The sequence below is a fragment of the Tenrec ecaudatus genome, chromosome 17 (assembly GCF_050624435.1).
Source record: "Tenrec ecaudatus isolate mTenEca1 chromosome 17, mTenEca1.hap1, whole genome shotgun sequence".
Lineage (NCBI taxonomy): Eukaryota > Metazoa > Chordata > Mammalia > Afrosoricida > Tenrecidae > Tenrec > Tenrec ecaudatus.
The window spans coordinates 73,869,007-73,890,430 of record NC_134546.1 but is presented as its reverse complement, the minus strand read 5'-3'; positions in this window follow the sequence as shown (position 1 = coordinate 73,890,430).

Sequence of the window (21,424 nt, the reverse complement as noted above, 5' to 3'; positions counted from 1 at the left end):
TCTATGAGAATGTTTTCTTTTCTTACAATACAACTTTGAATTCACAGATAGTAAGCGTAGGCACTGAATCATTAAAACAAAACATAAACTCCTAGTGTGAAAATAGTGAGATGAAGAACCCTGGATCACAATAGAAACCCAGACTCGAAACTCCCTCTCCAAATGCTCATGAGCCAGAATCCTTCCTTCATTTCATGCCCTTACAGAGCCCTGCAACACAGCTCCCTCCCTGCATATGAGATTTGTATCTGTACTCACTTTAACTTCTTTCCGTGTGTCTCCCCCAGCATTACACATGGGTGTGTGATTGACTTTTAATTTTACCTTTAGCTGTTACAGTGTGTTCTTGGTAATGTCTCTGGAGATGGTAAACCCTCTTTCATGGAATCTATACAATATGTGATATCAACAGTACTAATAAGACACCCAGCGGGCCTCGAACTTGGCTGACACAGGTTATGGAAAAGCTACTAAATGTAAATCCAGTTTGCATAGTAGAACCTCAAAGATGTCTTATGCTCCCTCAAGTCTCCTTCAGACTCAACCAGTTGCACATTACAGTTGACATTTTCAAACAAAGTATATGCCAGGCATGAAAATGATCACACTTGTCAGCTGTCAGCAACTCATACACACTCACACACACTTGCTCTCAATAACATTACTTATTAAAATAGTTGCCTGAAAAACCCAGCTTAGTACAGACTCCATGATGATTCTGTGTTCATACAAATTGCACAATAGGGACTCTTGTAGATTATGGTACTGAGGATCTTCCCCAAGAACTGTATTGTTGGGATTGGGGTGTTTTTTTTTTTTATCAGCAGAAGGAGGGCCTTTATTTGTATATGCTTCTCCTTGAGAGAAAGAGCCAGGTTCACAAATAAAGCAGTCACAAAACCTCATGCTTCAATCCTTGAGCGTTTCACCTCTGAGAGTTTCCCAAGAAGAAGAAGAAACTGACATATTGGCAATGAGGCCTGTTATCCCAGGTGTATTATTCAGAGTGAGTAAAACCTCAATTTGAATAAATACATCATGAAACTATATCTGATGGACTATGGATTTACATGTGATTTGTAACTTTGTAATGAAGTTTAAAAAGAGTCAATCTGGGATGAGAACGTTGGCTGCTCCCTCAGAGAACACATTCCCTTCCATGACTTTTCCATTCTCCAAGACCAAGTTCCTGTTCTTTCAGGTCACAGAAAGTGATGAAGAAGATGGTTGAGAAAGGAGACATGATAAGATTGAGGATGACTAGGATGACTTTAGGAATAAAGGCAGCGGTATTCTCTTGGGGACTTACATCTTTCTGAGACACTCAGAACAAAACCAAGAATACTTAAATTGTCAGATACACATTTTCTCTTCTGCAATAGATTATGGAAAACCATTAGATATTCAAAAGTTTGAAGGTCAGCTAAATCTAGAAATCTCATTGAATTCAGCCAAAAGTGGCTCCCATTCAATGTATGCTGTAAATAGGAATGGCTTTTGTAAGTCACTAAGAAGGAAGAGCTTTTCTTTGACAACTACACTCTTAAGTCTGCTGAAGAGTCATTCTAGGGTGAAAAGAGTACATGCAACACTAAAAAGGTTACCTTTGACACAGGAAGATATTTCTTATCCACAAAGTCATCATTAATAAAGTTATTCACACATAATCTTACATTTTTTAAAAAATATATACTTTACTATTACTTATTCTTTTTTTTAACAATTTATTGGGGCTCATACAATTCTTATCACAGTTCATACATATACATACATCAATTGTATAAAGCACATCTGTACAGTCTTTACCCTAATCATTTTTTCTCCTCTTTTACATTTTATTAGGGACTCATACAACTCTTATCACAATCCACACATATACATACATCAATTGTATAAAGCACATCCATACATTCCCTGCCCCAATCATTCTCAAAGCATTTGCTCTCCACTTAAGCCCCTTGCATCAGGTCCTCTTTTTTTTTCCTCTCCCTCCCCTATCCCCCCTCCCTCATGTGCCCTTGGTTATTTATACATCGTTATTTTGTCATATCTTGCCCTATCCGGAGTCTCCCTTCCCCCCTTCTCTGCTGTCCCTCTCCCAGGGAAGAGGTCACATGTGGATCCTTGTAATCAGTTCCCCCTTTCCAACCCACTCACCCTCCACTCTCCCAGCATCGTCCCTCACACCCTTGGTCCTGAAGGTATCATCCACCCTGGATTCCCTGTACCTCCAGCCTTCATATGTACCAGTGTACAGCCTATGCCCTATCCAGCCCTGCAAGGTAGAATTCGGATCATGGAAGTTGGGGGGAGGAAGCATCCAGGATCTGGGGGAAAGCTGTGTTCTTCATCGGTACTATCTCGCACCCTAATTAACCCATCTCCTCTCCTAAACCCTTCTATGAGGGGATCTCCATTGGCCGACACTTGGGCCTTGGGTCTCCACTCTGTACTTCCCCCTTCATTTAATATGGTATATACATACATATATACATATACACATACATACACATATCTTTTTTTTTTTGCATGATGCCTTATACCTGGTCCCTTGGCACCTCGTGATCGCACTGGCCGGTGTGCTTCTTCCATGTGGGCTTTTTTGCTTCTGAGCTAGATGGCCGCTTGTTCACCTTCAAGCCTTTAAGACCCCAGACACTCTCTCTTTTGATAGCCGGGCACCATCAGCTTTCTCCACATTTGCTTATGCACCCATTTGTCTTCAGCGATCCTATCATGGAGGTGTGCAGTCAGTGATATGATTTTTTGTTCTTTGATGCCTGGTAACTGATCCCTTCGGGACCACTCGATCACACAGGCTGGTGTGTTCTTCCATGTGGACTTTGTTGCTTCTAAGCTAGATGGCTGCTTGTTTATCTTCAAGCCTTTAAGACCCCAGTCACTATCTCTTTTGATAGCCGGGCACCATCAGCTTTCTTCACCACATTTACTTGTTCACCCACTTTGGCTCCAGCCATTGTGTCGGGAGAGTGAGCATCATAGAGTTCCAATTTAATAAAAGAAGGTATTCATGCATTGAGGGAGTGTTTGAGTAGAGGCCCAAGGTCCTTCCGCCATCTTAATACTTGACCTATAAATATAGACACATAGATCTATTTCCCCATCCTCCTATATATATTTGCATGTACATGTATTTGTCTATACCTCCATAAATGCCCTTTGATCCTAGCTCTTTCCTCCATCTCCCTTGACTTTCCTCCTGCCCTACTACCATGCTTCGTCACCACCTGGGCTAGACTATACCTCTTCTCTAAGCAACCTTATCCTCGATCATTTTCCACCAGGCCTGCCACTCCTCCTTCTCTACAATTTGGGGTCCCATGTTTTTCCCTGGTCCCTGTGTTTGTTAACACCACTTCCTTACCCCCACCCCCACCCCAAGTGCCCCCGGAACTCTTGGTCCCATTGTTTTTCCTCCAGATAGTTCATCCAGCCTGTCCTATTCAGACAGACCTGTGGAGACACTAACATGCACGAAAACAAGACAGAGGAAAACAAAGCAACAGTATACAACCAGACAACAAAACAACAAAAACAAACCATTGACAAAGAACAGAACAAAACAGTTCACAAGAGAAAAGCTTGTAGTTAGTTCAGGGATCGTTTGCTGGCCCTTAGGAGCGTTTTCCAGTCCAGTCTGTTGGGGCACCGCGTCCTGGCCCCAAAGTCCACTTTAAGCACTCCTTGGGGACCTTGCCACTCCATTCCCTTGCTGTTCCTCTGCATTCCCCCAGTGATTTGCCTCGGTGTGGTAGGATCAGGTCATGTGCAATTCCCACACTGTCTCCGGTGCAGTCCCCTGTATCGCCCTTAGTTACAGATTGGCATCATTTCTCATAGTGGGGCCAGCCATGTTGTTCTCTCTGTGGACTGGCTGTTCTACTCAGGAACATCATCATCACGGCCTGGTGGGCCAGGCTGTGCTCCACTCTCTTCTCCTGCCCCTTCATCTTCTCCCGTGTGCTCTGATCAGATATGTTCATCTCCCGGAGTTGCAGAGTCAATGTCATCCTTTGGAACAAATTCTTTTCGGTTGAGGGGCAGGAATCCACTTAATTTATGGTGCTGCGGCCAGCCTCCCAGACCTCTCCCCTTGTTCTCTAATCCACAACGGGATATTGCATTCACACCTTGTGACACTGGGTTGAAGTCTGGTCCCACTTTCCCTGTGGAGATATAAACAATACCCTCCCCTTGGGTGGATTAATGCCCCATGCCCCCACTACCCTTTTCTTCCTTGTATTCATCCTTTTGTTTTCCTTTCCCCACATCCTCCACCATTTTCTACCATGTACATATCTGGTTTTGGTCTGGTCTCTTCCATACTACACAGTCTTCACCCCTAAAATGTTTGTATGCAGTAGCTTTTTTCCCTATGTCACTTTTGCTTTTTTTAAAAATTTTTAATTCTTACCTCAGCGGGCTCATGTTGTACTTGTCCTTTTGTGCCTGACTTACCTCGCTTAGCATGATTTCCTCCAGTTCTTCCCATGCCGCTATGTGCCTCATACGTTCATCACTGCTTTTTAGTGATGCGTAGTACTCCATTGTATGTATATACCACAGTTTTATAATCCAATCGTCAGTTGATGGAAATTTGGGTTGCTTCCAACTCCTTGCAATTGTGAACTTGCAATGAACATTGGAGCACAGATGTCTGGTCTTGGTTTGTTTCTTGCCTCTTCTGGGTATATGCCCAGTAGGGGAATTGTCCATGTCTTCCAAATTGTTGAATTTATTGGAGTACAATTATTCATAGTATTGTATAGCTATCCTTTTGATTTCATTAGGGTCTGTTGTAATAACCCCTCTTTCATCCCTTATTCTTGCTATTGAGATTTGTTCCCTCCTTTCTTTGGTTAAGTTTGCCAATGGTCTATCGATCCTGTTTATCTTTTCAAAGAACCAAGTTGTAGCAATATTAATTTTTTCCATAGTTTTTTTATTTTCCCTCTCCTGAATCTCAGCCCTGATTTTTATAATTTCTTTTCTTTTGCTATTAGTAGGGTTGTCCTGCTGACTCAGCTCTAGTTTTTGTAAATTTTGTGTCAGCGTATCCATCATGAGTCTCTTCCTTTCTTAGGTGTGCTTGTATTGCTATGAACCTTCCTCTGATGACTGCCTTTGCTGTGTCCCATAAGTTTTGGTACGTCGTGTGCTCATTTTCGTTGGTTTCTAGAAATTTACTGATTTCATCTCTGATCTGCACCAGTATGCACTCCTTTTGCAGTAGAGAGTTATTCATTCTCCAATTATTTGCTCTTATTTTCTTTGTCTTCTTTTTGTTGATTTCCAGTCTTATGGCACAATGGTCAGAGAGAGATCTGTATTATTTCAATGTGCTTAAATTTATGTAGATTTGCCTTATGCCCCAGCATGTGGTCTATCTTTGAATATGTGCCATGGGGACTTGAAAAGAATGTGAAATTTTTTTATTTGGATGAAAAGCTCTGTAAATATCTATTAGGTCAAATTGTCTAATTATGGAGTTTAGCTCTCTAGTCTCCTTTTGAGTTTCTTTCCCTGTGATCTATCTTTCTCAGTGAGTGGTGTGTTGAAGTCACCCACTATAATTGTCGAGTCTGTGATTTCTTTCTTAATTGTTTGGAGTGTTTGGTTGACGTATTGAGCTGGTCTCTCATTCGGGGAATATATGTTTACAATGTTTAGTGGTTCATTGTCTACGATTCCTTTGAGCATCATATAGTATCCCTCCTTATCTCTTTTTATGGTTTGCACTTTGAGGTCAATTTTATCCGAGATAAGGATTGCAACCCCTGCTTTTTTTGTATTGCTGTTTGCTTGGTACGTCCTTCTCCAGCCTTTGATTCTCAGCCTATTTTTGTCTGTAGCCTTGAGATGTGTCTCCTGTAGGCAGCAAATTGATGGGTTGTGTTTTCTGAGCCATTCTGCTAGTCTCAGTCTTTTAATGCCTGAGTTCAGGCCATTGATATTCAGGGTTATTATCTCCATGTGCGGACTCTGTGATGCCATTTTATACCTTTTGTGTTGGGAGTTTTCCTATTTTCCTTTCTCATTAGTGTGTGTTTTGTGTGTGTATCATTCTTGACTTCTTTCCATCCTTAAGCCATTGCTATCTTGGGGTCTGTTTTCTCTTTGTTGTGCTCTGGGTGAGATTGTTCTATGTGTTGGTCTCTTATTTGTGCTTGGTGAGTGTTGTTCTTCTGCCCATACTGAGTCGGCGAGGATCTTTTGTAAGGCTGGGTTTGTTATAACGTATTTTTTGAGTTTTTCCTAGTCTGGGAAGACTTTTACTTCTCCATCGATCTTGATCGATAATTTGGCTGGATAGAGTATTCTTGGATTTGCGTTATTTTCTTTCAATTTTTGGAATATGTTACTCCACTCTCTCCTTTTTTTCATAGTTTCTGCTGATAGGTCTGAGCACATTCTTATGTGGGAACCTTTATATGTGATTGCTTGCTTTTCCCTAGCTGCTCTCATGATTTTCTCCTTTTCCTCAAAGTTTGAGAGTTTAACTATTATGTGCCTTGGTGATTTCTTCTTGGGGTCCCGTCGTGCTGGTGTTCTTTCAGCCTCCTGGATGGTTGCTTGGTTTTCATTCATTAGGCTGGGGAAGTTTTCCTCCAAGAATTCTCTCGCTATTTTTGCAGATGACTTCTTTGTTGTGCCTTCTTCCGGTAGGCCAATAATTCTAATGTTTCGCTTCATAGCATCAGACATAGCTCTTAGGTTTTCTTCGGTTTCACTGATGCTGTTATTAGATGTTTGTTCACGTTTATTAAAGTCTGCTTGGCTGTCCTCCACGACAATGATGCGGTTCACTGATTCCTCTAATCGATTCTCAAGGAACATGATTCTGCTATTGTTTTTCGTTATCTGCTCCTTAAACTCCTGTATTTTCCTTTGGTATATGTCTTTTATCTCCTCTATCATTTCATCCTTTTTCTGTAGTGTTTCCCTCATATCCTGCATGGCTCCATGCAGCATTCTGAGAGCTTCTTTGTATGGCATCTCAATGTCTGCTTCTTCTATGTATGTTGTTATCTTCAGGACATCTTCTTCCTTTGCCTTTTGTTTCTCCTGTTTTTTTGGTTGAGGTCATTGTGGGTGATGGCTGTTTGCGTTGAGTTGTTTTTGACGAACCAGGTGCCATTTTCTAGTCTCTCTCTGGAAGACTTATATGAATTCTTCTTCGATCTGCGTACAGCTGATTTTGCTATGGGATTAACCTACCACTTTATCTTCCTGTGGCTTCCCTATCAGGGGAGTGCCCCAGATGGGAGATCCACTGCCTGCCCCAGTGTTGCAGAGGCTGGGCTGAAGTTCCTGCTATTGGTTTGAATATTGATAAGTGTTGGCTGAGCTTCCTTATGTCCCCAGGTACACAGGCAGGAACTCCCTGGTGAGAAGTCTGAGGAGTATTCCCTGGAGAGCAAGCAGGCCTTACCCTAGCCTTGGGCTATCTATGCTGGGTGGAGCTCACGTAGCTGGGTGTGACCCAGGCGCAAATGGCCTAGGGCAATGGGAGTGACCCGTAAGTCCGAAATGGAGTGTGATAGAGCAGGGCAGGAACAAAGGGGGGAGAAAAGTCAAAAAGTGAGACTAGACTGTGCAGGGGTACAGGGAAGCGAGGGAAGCAAAAGAAACTATGTAGCTGAGTCCCACTCCCTGCCTGTGGATCTACTAGGGCTTACTCCCTGCCCCAAGCCCCAGTGGTAGTCCGTAGCTGAGCCCCAAGAAGGGTCGCAAGAAAACTGCTGAGCCTTCCCCAGAGAAGTGGGGGGACAGAGAGCAGAGATGTTAACAGATGCCGCCATGTAGATGAAGCTTGATCCCTGCCTATGGAGCTGTGGGGGGTTGGGTTTAGTCCCTGCTCAGACCAAGCGGCGCGGCTGCGGCTGAGGCTGTGTGGGAATATAAAGCAGAGACACAAACAGAAGCAACAATGTAGCTGAACCCCGATCCCTGCCAGTGGAGCCGCAAGCGTCCTGTCCCTGCCCTGAGGCAGACAGGGGAAAACTGTGGCTGTGCTGAGACCAAGCCCTGCTACAGGCTCCAAATGGTCCTGGCTTGGGCAGATCCGGCAGCTGGACTAGGATCGAGCCCCAGCCGGCTTCCACTGAGGTAAGCCCAAAGCCCCCAGCCCCTCAAAACCCCGTGATTCTGTGCCTACTTATCTTTATGATGCAGCTCCTGCGATCCAGTGGCGTTGAATTTCACTCTGAGCAACTCTCCTGGGCTGGATTCTGCGGAGTCCCTCTGGTGGGTGTCACTCCGTCGCCATCTTCCTGGAAAGCTCTATCATAATCTTTCATTTTATACAGGATCTTATACCAAAATATCTGAAATTCCTCACCTAAGGTTGTGTGTCACTGGATACTGGGAATGTTACCGGTCTCAAACAGCAAATTACTAGCAAAGCCAACAGGAGGAGGAGGAGCTTATTAACAGGACAAATGTGGACTCTCTGGGTGAAACCAGAAAGAATGTCCGACATTTTGTGGGGCTGTGAAGATGAAGATACAGCATCCAGCACGAAGAACTGAATGATCCCGTTTGACCCTAGAATTCTCCCTGAATCCTGAATTTTCACAAAAGTGTGCTTCCTGGACTATCATGGCCTGTAGGGTCTGAAGGATAGACTGATATAGGATATTAGCACCCAGATAATAAAATGCAATTGGTGGATTTTATGTATTTTCCAGATGGGATTGCAGAAAAGATACATACACACACAGAAACATTAGGCCACGAAGGTTAGGAAAAATAAGCAAAGCTGTGCTGACTTTTAAGATTCCAAAATGATGGAAACTCGACGGCATAGTTTGTGGTAGTGGGGCCCTGCATTCGTGCTCTCCCCTGGGGGGGAATAAAAGGAAAAACAACACAAGCAAAAATCGGCAACAACAAAAATTGTGTCATTTGAAGAAACAATTCAATATAAAATAGGCAGACTGCCTACCTTTTATATCATTAGCTAGATCATTGCCAGAATTCCCCACAGAGTGTGATAGAAGAACATACTGTTAGACTTTCAGCCAATACTCAAGCACCATTTTTCTGAAGTCTGATTGGAAAGTATTTTATCTGAGCGTCATGAGAACTCTGATGCAGGGACCGCTGGCAGAGTCATTTCTTGTCCTTAAAGGTTAAGAAGCTGATTGTTACTGTAGGACAGAATATATTCTTTTGTTACAATATAACTTGAATTCACAGATGCCAGTAGTAGGCACAGAAGAATTACTTTTTAAATTAGAGATCTCCTGCGAGGAACTGATATTTAGAAGAATCCTGATATAACTACAGGAACTCAGCCTTGAAGCTCCAGCTGCTCCTGGGTCTGAATCTTGTGCTCTGTGGGTCCTGAGCGCCCCCTGGAGACCAGTATCCTCCCTGCAGGGGAGGTTTGTGTCTGGACTCTCACTGACCTGCAAACAGAGACACTGATTAGATGACTTACATACCAACACATGCACTCACAATTATACACACATACAGCAAGCTCTACAATGATTACCATGTAAAATGGCCAAAATGAAAGCCAAGTTTGGTACCAAATTCATTATGTGTCCTCTGGACTAGCTCCTGATTTCAAAATATTAACAGCAGAGACCCCAGAAACTGGCACTGTCCTCTGAGATGTCCGACATCAGAGGTTGTGGTTTATTTATCAGCAGGCAGAGAGCTGCATTTGCATGTCCCCTGATATTTAGAAGCTGATGAGTAGAGAATATGAACAAGAGTTCTCCCTCAGACTGAGAGAAACACGAGCACCCCCAACAGAATACTGCTCTTAAACAGGTTGTTTATCAAGCATTGCTTTAATTGTTATATATTATCAATCTTTTAAAAAATAGTTTTCAATGTGTAAACTTTATATTACAGACACAACAAACTTTCTGTGTCGTATGAGGATTCACAATGCATCCTCTCTTGTTCCCCTTACAGAGTGGATACACATGATGATAGTAGACCATTCTATTACCTGTTTCTTGTGTGGGAACCTTACTGATTTTCTTTCCTTCTAAGGCATTTCCACATTTCAGTGATATTTGTACACTCTGGACAGGAAGTTCTTCATAAAGCATGTCCAGAACACATGCAGAATGGTGTCTCCTCTCCGGTTTCTGAGCTGAGAGATTCCCATCCTTCTGTTTTTATGATAATCAGGAAACCTGGCTATTGATCACTTTCCTTCATCTTCTTTTTTTTTAATTTTAACTATTTATTGGGGCTGATACAATTCTTTTCACAGTTCATACATATACATACATCAATTGTATAAAGCACATCTGTACAGTCTTTGCCCTAATCATTTTTTTTCTCTTTTCTTCTTTTACATTTTGTTAGGGACTCAAACAACTCTTACCACAATCCATACATATACATACATCAATTGTATAAAGCACATCCATACATTCCCTGCCCCAATCATTCTCAAGGCATTTGCTCTCCACTTAAGCCCCTTGCATCAGGTCCTCTTTTTTTTCCCCCTCCCTCCCCATTTCCCCCTCCCTCATATGCCCTTGGTAATTTATACATAGTTATTTTGTCATATCTTGCCCTATCCGGAGTCTCCCTTCCCCCCTTCTCTGCTGTCCCTCTCCCAGGGAAGAGGTCACATGTGGATCCTTGTAATCAGTTCCCCCTTTCCAACCCACTCACCCTCCACTCTCCCAGCATCGTCCCTCACACCCTTGGTCCTGAAGGTATCATCCACCCTGGATTCCCTGTACCTCCAGCCCTCATATGTACCAGTGTACAGCCTATGCCCTATCCAGCCCTGCAAGGTAGAATTCGGATCATGGTAGTTGGGGGGAAGAAGCATCCAGGATCTGGGGGAAAGCTGTGTTCTTCATCGATACTACCTCACACCCTAATTAACCCATCTCCTCTCCTAAACCCCTCTATGAGGGGATCTCCATTGGCCAACACTTGGGCCTTGGGTCTCCACTCTGCACTTCCCCCTTCATTTAATATGATATATATACATATATACACATACATATATACATATACATATATATACACATACATACACACACATATCTTTTTTTTTTTGCATGATGCCTTATACCTGGTCCCTTGGGCACCTCGTGATCGCATTGGCCGGTGTGCTTCTTCCATGTGGGCTTATTTGCTTCTGAGCTAGATGGCCGCTTGTTCACCTTCAAGCCTTTAAGACCCCAGACACTATCTCTTTTGATAGCTGGGCACCATCAGCTTTCTTCACCACATTTGTTTATGCACCCATTTGTCTTCAGCGATCCCACCATGGAGGTGTGCAGTCAATGATATGATTTTTTGTTCTTTGATGCCTGGTAACTGATCCCTTTGGGACCACTCAATCACACAGGCTGGTGTGTTCTTCCATGTGGACTTTGTTGCTTCTGAGCTAGATGGCCGCTTGTTTATCTTCAAGCCTTTAAGACCCCAGTCACTATCTCTTTTGATAGCCGGGCACCATCAGCTTTCTTCACCACATTTACTTGTTCACCCACTTTGGCTCCAGCCATTGTGTCGGGAGAGTGAGCATCATAGAGTTCTAATTTAATAAAAGAAGGTATTCATGCATTGAGGGAGTGGTTTTGAGTAGAGGCCCAAGGTCCTTCCGCCACCTTAATACTTGACCTATAAATATAGACACATAGATCTATTTCCCCATCCTCCTATATATATTTGCATGTACATGTCTTTGTCTAGACCTCCACGAATGCCCTTTGACTCCTAGCTCTTTCCTCCATCTCCCTTGACCTTCCTCCTGCCCTACTACCATGCTTCATCTTCTAAAAGAGTCACTTTTCATATAATCAGCTTACTTGTTGTGTTGCTGTTATTTCATTTATCTTGGTTACTTTTTTATTGCCTCTCCCAGGGCCATACTACCTGTGCCATGGTTATTACCTATGCATACTCATCTTTTTCTAGTTCCATTAGTTGGAAACTGAAGTAATCAATCTCAGAGTTTTACTTCTATACAACTCTTTGCTGCTATGAATTCGTCATTAAGTTCTCTTCATAGATGAACCCCACGGTTTGTTGTCTTGTGATTTCACGTTCATTTAATCCAGTGCAGCCATCCAGGATGTGAAAATCATCAAACACATGTTTATGACACAAATAGTATAGTATATATCCATGTATTCATCACTCACACTCACTGCCATGAGCCAGTGCAGACTCATCATGACCCTATAGACAGGGTAGAATTGTCCTTGAGCACTTCTGAAACTGTAACTCTATGGGAGAAAAAAGACCCGTTTTTCTACTGTGGAACAGCTAGTGCTTAAGAACTCCTGAAATTTCAGGTCGCAACTTAATGAGTAACCAAAACACCATCGGGATTCATTTATGCATACATATATTTAAATGTGTTTATGCATATAACATACTAATGAATGAATATTGAAATTGGTGTGTTTTTTTTTAATAAATATATAGTAAGACAAGATTCTCAGAGAAAATATTTTGGAGGGAAAGGAAACCCTGGATACTAACAGGAAGCTCCTTGATCCCATGCCTCCCCCATTGCCCTTGCCAGAAGTCTGGCTCCTGTGCTTTGTGCAGCCCATGCGATCCCTATAGACTGAGGTCATATTACAGGAAAGGTTGTGCCTGGGATGACACTGAGTCTTCTCACTGTTCCTCTCACACTGTAATGGACAGCTGTGCCCTCAGTGGTCATTGAGCTCAGCTGCGGGGAGAACTGCTTGGTGGATATGCTTTTGATGCTTGAGAGTCAACTCTATTGAAGCGGGTAATTGTTTCCTGCTGCTCAGACATACTGATAACAACCCCTGAAAACTTTTCTGCAGGTTGTAGTAGATCCAGCTCCAGAAATAAGGATGGAGCCACCAGAGACAGCAAACCTTAAGGGGAGGATTTGTGATGGATTTGTCACTCCTGGGCTCAAATCCTGATGCTCTACCTGTCATGGGCCACCCAGGAACTCTGACCACTATGTGGTGTCTTGCACCAAGTTTTGAACTTTAATCTGAAAATTGAAGGGGTGATCTACATGTTAAGAGTTCCAGGAGGGAAAAGTAGAGAAACTTTCCATCTTTTCTCATAAACCACAATGAGAAAGTCTAATGTCTTCCTTTTCTCTGGGATGGACCCCAATCCATTGAGAAATCAAGATTCTTAAGCAGAAGATCAGAGAAACTATTGGGACAAAGAAAGTATAGAGAGTGTTAGGAAATTTGGATTATATTAAGACCAGCAATTGATAATGGATATTTATTCTACCATGTTCTCTGCATATTCTCTTGAGAGTTCTCTCCTCTTTCTTCTTCCTAACATCTCACTTAGCATCCGTTGGGGCAATGAAACATATACAGAGTTTTGAGACTCAAAATGGGTAAAGGACATGAACTTAACCAAAGGAGACATTCAAGTTGGAAAAAAAAAAACGCATACAAAGATATTAACTCCCATTATTTATTAGTGCTGTTATTGTGTGGGTGGTTGGTTGGTTTTGTTTGGTTTTGAGATCGTTTCTTGGAATGGTTACAGAATGCCTGGCCATATTTTCTGGAAAGCATTTTAAGCACTTTCATAGAATAAAAAAAAAACATGTTCAGTGCAACCTATAGTGTGATTTGTTATTGTTTCCACTGATTTTCATTGTTCATCACAGTAATACAGAATCTTTGAAATCTTCAGCAGTTTCTTTATGCAACATGCTATACTGAGCAAAAAAATGAGAAGCTGTACTAAATGAAAACAACGACATCAAGATTGTAGGAGGCCGTGTTAATAATCTGTCATGCAAGTGACATAGTACTACATGTTGTAAGATAGTATGACTTGTAAACCTTATGGATGAAGAACAGGGACTGCTGCTTTCACTTTAGTTTAAAATTCATTGCAAAGAAATTAAGCTACCCACTATGGGACCAATGGAAAATATCAAGATAAATGGAGATAATATTGAAGTTGTGAAGGAGTTCATCTCGCTTGTATCTACAATCAATATTCATGGAAGCCACAATCAATCAAATGATACAGTTCATTGAGCAAACCTGCTGCACAGACCTCCTTACAGGTTGAAGATCAAGGATGACTCTTTGAGGACTCAGATGTACCTAGCCCAACCTATGGGTTTCCAATTGTTTCATAGGCACGTGCAAGTCAGACAATGAATGAAAAAGATCAAAGATTAAGCAGTGTATTTGAATTATTGTACTGGTGGATAATTTGATGGTAGGATGGACCACCAGAAGAACAGAAATATTGTATATTGGATGATGTACTTTTATAATGCTTACTCGAAAGAAGTGAGGAGGTGATTGCTTCATCTCAAGTACTTTGGACATCTATCAGGAAAAGCAGAACTTGGAAAAGAACATAATGGATGATAAACAGGTTATTTTTTAAAGCTGACCTTTAGCAAGACAGATTGGCACAGTAAATGCAACAATAGCCTCATACCTGACATCTGTTGAAATGAAGCATGACCTGTTTTTCATTCTGTTTTCTAGATTGTTGCTGTGAGTCCAAACTGAGTTAATATGATTTAAAACAGCAAAATGCAATGCCAATGCCAAACATTGCACTCAATGGAGAGGGAGTGAAACCTTCCCCTTTCAAATTGAAACCAGATAAGGATACCATTAAATACCAATCTTATTTCATATTGTCCTGAAACTCTGTCATAGTTACATAATCTGATGTCAACTTGAGAGTATTAAAAGTGAAGGGGTGGAGTTTAGCCCATCAATCAGATCACAGATTGATGATCTCATTTGGGGGCGTTATGGAGATAAATAGCTTGAGGCAGGATACACACTCACTCCCTGCGAGACATTCCTGCTCACAAGAAACATGGAGCCGCCCGAGAGTCCTGCAGCTGGAGAGCCAGTTGGAGACCCCCTGCCAGCACTGAGATGCTTCCACCACCACTGGATCCACAAGACTGTCCAGCTACTGGCATGTGATCTTTCTGCAGTCGGTGTCATCACATGTGTTACAAGACTCTGAAGAGGAATTTGTAGATTGGTATCGGACATATGGGCTAATATCGGGCCTAGGGACTTGATCTGGACTGGGCTGAGATGTTTTCTCAGCTTTTATTTTTACAGTTTCTCTTTTATATAAAGCTCTTTCTTAAACACATGTTTCTGTAGTCAACTCTAACACAAACTCTTATCTATAGCTATCAATCAACACATGTAACACAAAGGCATCCAAAATGGCATCAAAGAAGTAAAACTCTCTATAGTTGCTGATGGCATCATTCTAAACATAGAAAACCGAAAAGCCATAGAAGAAAATTATTGAAACTAGTTGAAAGATCAAAAAATTTCACAGTTTATAAGGTCAACATAGAAAATCAGTTTGATTTCCACATACCAATAGAGAAAGTTCTGAAAAGGAAATCGAAAAATAATACTACTTACCATAGCCACCTAAAAGATAAAATAAATTGAAATAAACCTAAGCAGGGAAACAAAAGTTTTCTAGAAAGAAAACTACTCCAAGGTATAAAACGACACACAAATAATTAGAATAATGGACCATTTCAGGAAGAGGAAGGCTTAACTTTGTGAAAATAACACACTCTAAGCGATCTATAATTATAATACAATTCTGAACAAGATCCAAGCGTCTGTCTTTAAGGGCATGGAAACTGCTGACCAAATTTTAAAAGAAAATACTCATCAAGTTAAAAAAAATTAAACAGACCCGGGATAAGCAAGGTCAGAACTATCCACCCGTCATACCTCAGAGATCCTGTGGTGTTGTGGAATACACAGTAGACTATTAATTGCATGTTCTTCTGTTCATGATCACCATATACTCCTCAGGAGAAAGATGAAGCTTTCTGATCATTGAAAATTTTAATCTCAGAAATCCAAAGGGACCTTATGTTTCCTACTGTATGATTTCTATGAGTCTTCATTGACTCAACAGAAGTCTTACACATTTTCTATCACTTATTTTAGTGGAGTATATTTCTGTTTTTCTGTATATTTGCTTTCACAATAGTTTTTCCTCCTCTAAGTTAAGACAAAATAGATGAGTTTCTACTGGAGTTTCCTCTCAATCAGTTGCTAAGTGGTGGGAACAAAGCCAACCCAAGACACAACAGAAAACCTCATCTGTGCTCACACACACACCTGCTTCTGGTTCCTGGCCCTGTTAATTTAGACCTGAACTCCCCCTGCTGATCTTTACATAAGTCGCCCCTCCAACACCCCCCAAACCCCCGCACACACCCCAGCTGTCCTGCAGGGTGGTTTGTGTTGGGGCTCACATTGACTTTCCGTCTCCTTGGCTCCTTGAACAGTGGTCCTCAGGGGTCACAGAGCTCAGCTGCAGGGAGAATTGGTTCTTGGATGTGTCTGGGTGAGGGACACTTGGTAAACCAAGCACCTAAGTGATAAAATGAGCAATCTGTTCCTCCAAAACCAAACCCACTGTGATTGCATCTATTCTGACTCATGGGAACCTTAGAAGACTGATTGGAACTGCTCGTTAGGTTTTCTCTGACTGATTATTTACAGGAATAGAAGTCATCTTACTCAGGGGGAACCCCTGGCTGGTTTGAATCCCTGCCTTTTAGTGAACAACCAAATCTTATCCCACAGCACCACCATAGCCTTTTATATCTCTGCACCAAGAGGCCCATATTACAGGGTTTCTGAAATGTCACTTTTAGAATCCAAATCATAATATTTTCTATATTTTTATATGCATATGAACTCTGCACTATGAATAAGCAAGGCCATAGGAAAAAATGATGGCCTTTGACTTATGGTGTTGAAAAAGAATGAGGAAAATACTGTGGGGCAGCCTGGCAATAAAACAAACAGATCTGTTTTGAAGGGAGAACAGCCAGTGAGTTCCTTAGAATCAAGGATGGTAAGACTCTTGATACCAGTACCTTGAGAAAGACATCAACCATGATAAAGCAGGGGGTCAATTAAGAGTAAGGCACATCATGAGATGGACTGACATTGGCTGTAACTATGGGCTCAAAAATATTTGTTGTGATTATCGTGCCGAACAAGGCATTTTTTCATTCTGTTGTACATTGCATCACTGAGAACTGGAACTGACTCTGTGGGACTTAACATCTTCACACAAAAACCCCAAACACACACCTTCTCCCCATGTTGAATGTCAGTGCTGGGGGAAAGGTGTATATTTTATGTTGGAAAACACAGCAAAGGGAAATATATAACAATACACTGTCTTTATAATAATTCTTAGGTTGCCATTCACTGTGTCTCGGCTAAATATTGATAGTAAATGTCTTGTCTATATAATGATATAACTTTAAGCATCCAAGGCTGTTTGGGTGCAGGGTGGTTGTTAGACCCTGAATCAAAGAAAAGAACTGTCCAAATAGGATTTTCTTTTCTGTAATACTGATGGGAGATAGTCATCTGGTCTTTAGCCGACGGACTCACTGAGTGGTTTTGAACTGCCAATCTTTTGGCTAAAACTTGAGCATTTAATCATTGTGCTACATAGTTTCGTGGTCCAGGTTCACCGAAGTATAATTTACATGCAGCGACCTTTACTTTCCGAAGATGAACATATCTCTTCATGTTGACCAGAGTTAAGATTATATAGATTTCTTCAATGTCGACATTACTGCTGTTTTTTGATCCTTGAGTATTTATTGTAGGATGCTGTCCTATACATTGTGTGATTTTAGTAACAACCTTTACATTATCTCTAGTGCCTGAAACAGCAGTCGCAGTTGAGATAACCAAGAGTGATTCTAATAAAGGCCAATTACCCTATAAGAATTATCAAAGAAGATTTGATGCATTTGGGTTTTGGTGCTAGAGAACAATATTAAATTTATCATGGGCTGCCTGAAGGACAAGCAGGTCTGTCTTGGAATAAGCACACCTTGGATGCTTCTTGGAGGCATTCAAGTAAGACTTTATCTCCCTTATTTGGGCATGTCGGTAGGAGGAAACAGAACCCGGAGAATGGTCCTGTGCTTGGTAAAGTAGACTGTCAATGAAAAAGAGAGACTTTCGAGGAGATGGATTGTCACAAAGGCTGCAATGATGAGTCCAAACAGGAACGATTGTGAAGATAGTGTACTTCTGGGCAGTATTTCATCCTGTTGTACACAGGATCTCTGTGAGTTGAAGCCAACTGAAGGGTACCTACTAATATCAATGTACACAGTTATGGTCCAGGCCATTATCCAGATCATTGTAAGTTAAAATCATTACATAAATGTACATTTATGAGTATTCATTGGAATGAAAACATTGAATATCCACCTGATGGCTTGCAGAAAATTTGGGGCTCACATGAGAATTTTTCCTGCATTAATATTTTTAGAGCAAGGCTGGTGGCATAGTGGTCGTGTGTTGGGCTGAGATCTGCATCCCGGTGCCCACTCCAAAGAAGAAAGACAGGGCTTTCTACTCCCATAAGCAATTAGAATCTCAGAAACCCTCAGGGGCATCACTATAAATTGTCCTCAACTCGATGGCAATGAGTTTGTTTTTTTTAGAATTTTTCTTTGACAACAAACAGCACTAGGCATTACCCTTAATTGTAAACTGAGATCTCATCGATACCTATTACTTTGAAGTCTGCCTTTGGAGAAATGGTGAAACAGAGAAGCCCATTCCACTGAAGAGAAGGCAGGTTCAGATACAAGAAGGTTCCCTAGAGTCTGTGCTTGGTGTTCCCTAGAGAGGTGCTGACAAGGTGGGGAAACCACAGCTTCTTAGAGGAAACCATAACTGACTTGTCTCTTTCACATCTGCTGAAACCATGACTTGATGTACTAAGGTTTGTGTCTGGGCTCACACTGACTTCTCATCACTGTGCTTTTAGCACAGTAATACACGGCTGTGTCCTCAGGATTCACAGAGCTCAGTTTTAAATAAACTTGGCTCTTGGAGGTGTCCTTGGTGATGCTGACTCTGGATTGGAGACCTGGATTATAGTCTGTGCTCCCACCACCCCATATAACACCAATCCACTGCAGTGCCTTTCCTGGAGCTTGACGGATCCAGTCCACAGTATAGCTGGTTAAAGAGAATCCAGAGACAGCACAGGTGACAGACAGGGTCTGTGAGGGCTTCACCAGTCCAGGGCCTGATTCTTGTAGCTGTACCTGAGCCAGGACACCTGGGGATAAAGAGAAACACCGTGAGTGACATGATCAGATGCTGTGTATAATCAGCATCTGATTATACCCAAACTTCATGTGTACAATCCCTGAAGGATTCACCTCCCAGAGTTGCCACCAGAAAGAGGAAAACCCACACACAATTCATGTTCATGTGGATAAGATTCATGAAACCCAGGAAATGCTCTCCAGTGGGAGGAGATATGTGACTTTAAATCCATGCATGCTGTTGTTTCATGTGATTGGTATTTGCATGTGGGAGGTGCATTTGAATGTAAAGGTGGGAAGGGCTGAATGGAGCCCCAGCCTCTGGGACTCACACTAGAAAAGTGACGCTGGTGGTATCCTTGGGAGGACACAGCTCTCTCTCTGAGGTTGTCACTCTACCAACATGTGAACATTCAAGCAGATTTTAAGTTCAATGTAGCTTTGCATCCATTACCATCAGAATTACACAGAAGTGCTAGTGAAATTAAACACAATCAATATCCTTACCATGTAATGAAATCAAGACCAAATGTCCCTGAACCTTTTCATACATCTGAACACAGGGAAACAAGTGCATGTCATCCCAAATGCTCCTTTTCCCTATGACATTTCAGAATATTTGGGAAAGGGTAAAGGATATTTCAGCATTATCTTTTAAATTTTGAGTTGGAATGAAAATGTTTCCTAACAACAAGGTTATTTGTGTGTTTTAAAGAAACCACAGGATGTGCTTTACACACATGATGTATGTATGGATTGTGATGAGAGTTGTATGAGTCCCTAATAAAAGGATTTAAAAAAAAGAAACCACAGGAAAAAGAAGAAGCTCATTCCACCCATGAATTAGTACCCAGGTAGGTCTTGGGCTCAATGTATTCTGAGAGTCCCCTGCTGACAGCATCCCATCACATACAGCAGAGGGGTTTCCTGGGCTCACACTGTCTTTCACCTTCAGTTGGTCGCACAGCAACATTTTCTCTGGCCCTATGCTTTCAGACTCATGGTTATGAGTGTTACCTGGAGTTGTCTTAGCAGGTTTCCTGCCATGGGCAGTAGAACTACCATAGTGGTCAGCACAGCAGTTCTTGCCAACCAGGGACTGCAGTCCTCATCCAGCCTCCTGTCCTCACATCTTTCTTCACTTGTTCTAGAAGCTGGTTGGTCTTTAGCTGTTCTGCTGGTCAATTATCTTTCCTAAGGTTAGTTTTATGTCTGTGCTCACACTGATTCTCCCACACTGAAGAACTTCCAGAGTAGAGAGTGCTATAAGTTGTCAACATTCTCAATTGGTTACAGTGGAAGAAGTCTGATCTATATAGAGAGATATTTATATAGATATGATATTGAGATATATGACAAAATTAAATACTGGTTATTTAATGAATTGGTATTGAGTAGAATTTAGGCTGCATTTTTTCCTTAGGAAGAGGAAATTATTTTAAGAAGACGTCTATTAAAATAATTGAAGCAAGAAATTTATGGATATGGTTATTCCATGCTAAGGAAGAAATTGTCAAGCCAGAATTCTTTTTTTTTTTTTTTTTTGGTGAGGGATTATGTTATTTGTGTAATACAAAATTTTGCAGATGTTGGTAATTGTTGAACAGCATAATAATCTAATTCCACCAAATTATGCATGAGAAGTCTGTTGAAAATATTGTTCTGTTGCATATATGTGTACCATGATAAACAAAGTTTAAATATACAGATTTTTTTCACACATAATCAGAACTGATTGGAATTATTGGTGGTACAATATCATTTCAAAAAACTAGCTGACTGATGGTGCCCAGCTATCGAAAGAGATAGTGTCTGGGGTCTTAAAGGCTTGAAGGTGAACAAGCGGCCATCTAGCTCAGAAGCAATAAAGCCCGCATGGAAGAAGCACAGCAGCCTGTGCGATCATGAGGTGCCAAAGGGATCAGGTATAAGGCATCATGCAAAAAAAGAAGAATATATGTGTGTGTGTGCGTGTATATATATATGTATGCCATAGTGAATGAAGGGGAAAGTGCAGAGTGGAGACACAGACCCAAAGCCCATTTGTCGGCCACTGGAGATCCCCTCATAGAGGGGTTTAGGAGAGGAGATGGGTCAGTCAGAGTGCGATGTAGTACCGATGAAGAACACAGCTTTCCCCCAGATCCTGGATGCTTCCTCCCCCCAACTACCATGATCCGAATTCTACCTTGCAGGGCTGGATAGGGCCGAGGTTGTACACTGGTGCATAAGGGAGCTGGAGGCACAGGGAATCCAGGGTGAACAATACCTTCAGGACCAGGGGTGCGAGGGGCGATGCTGGGAGAGTGGAGG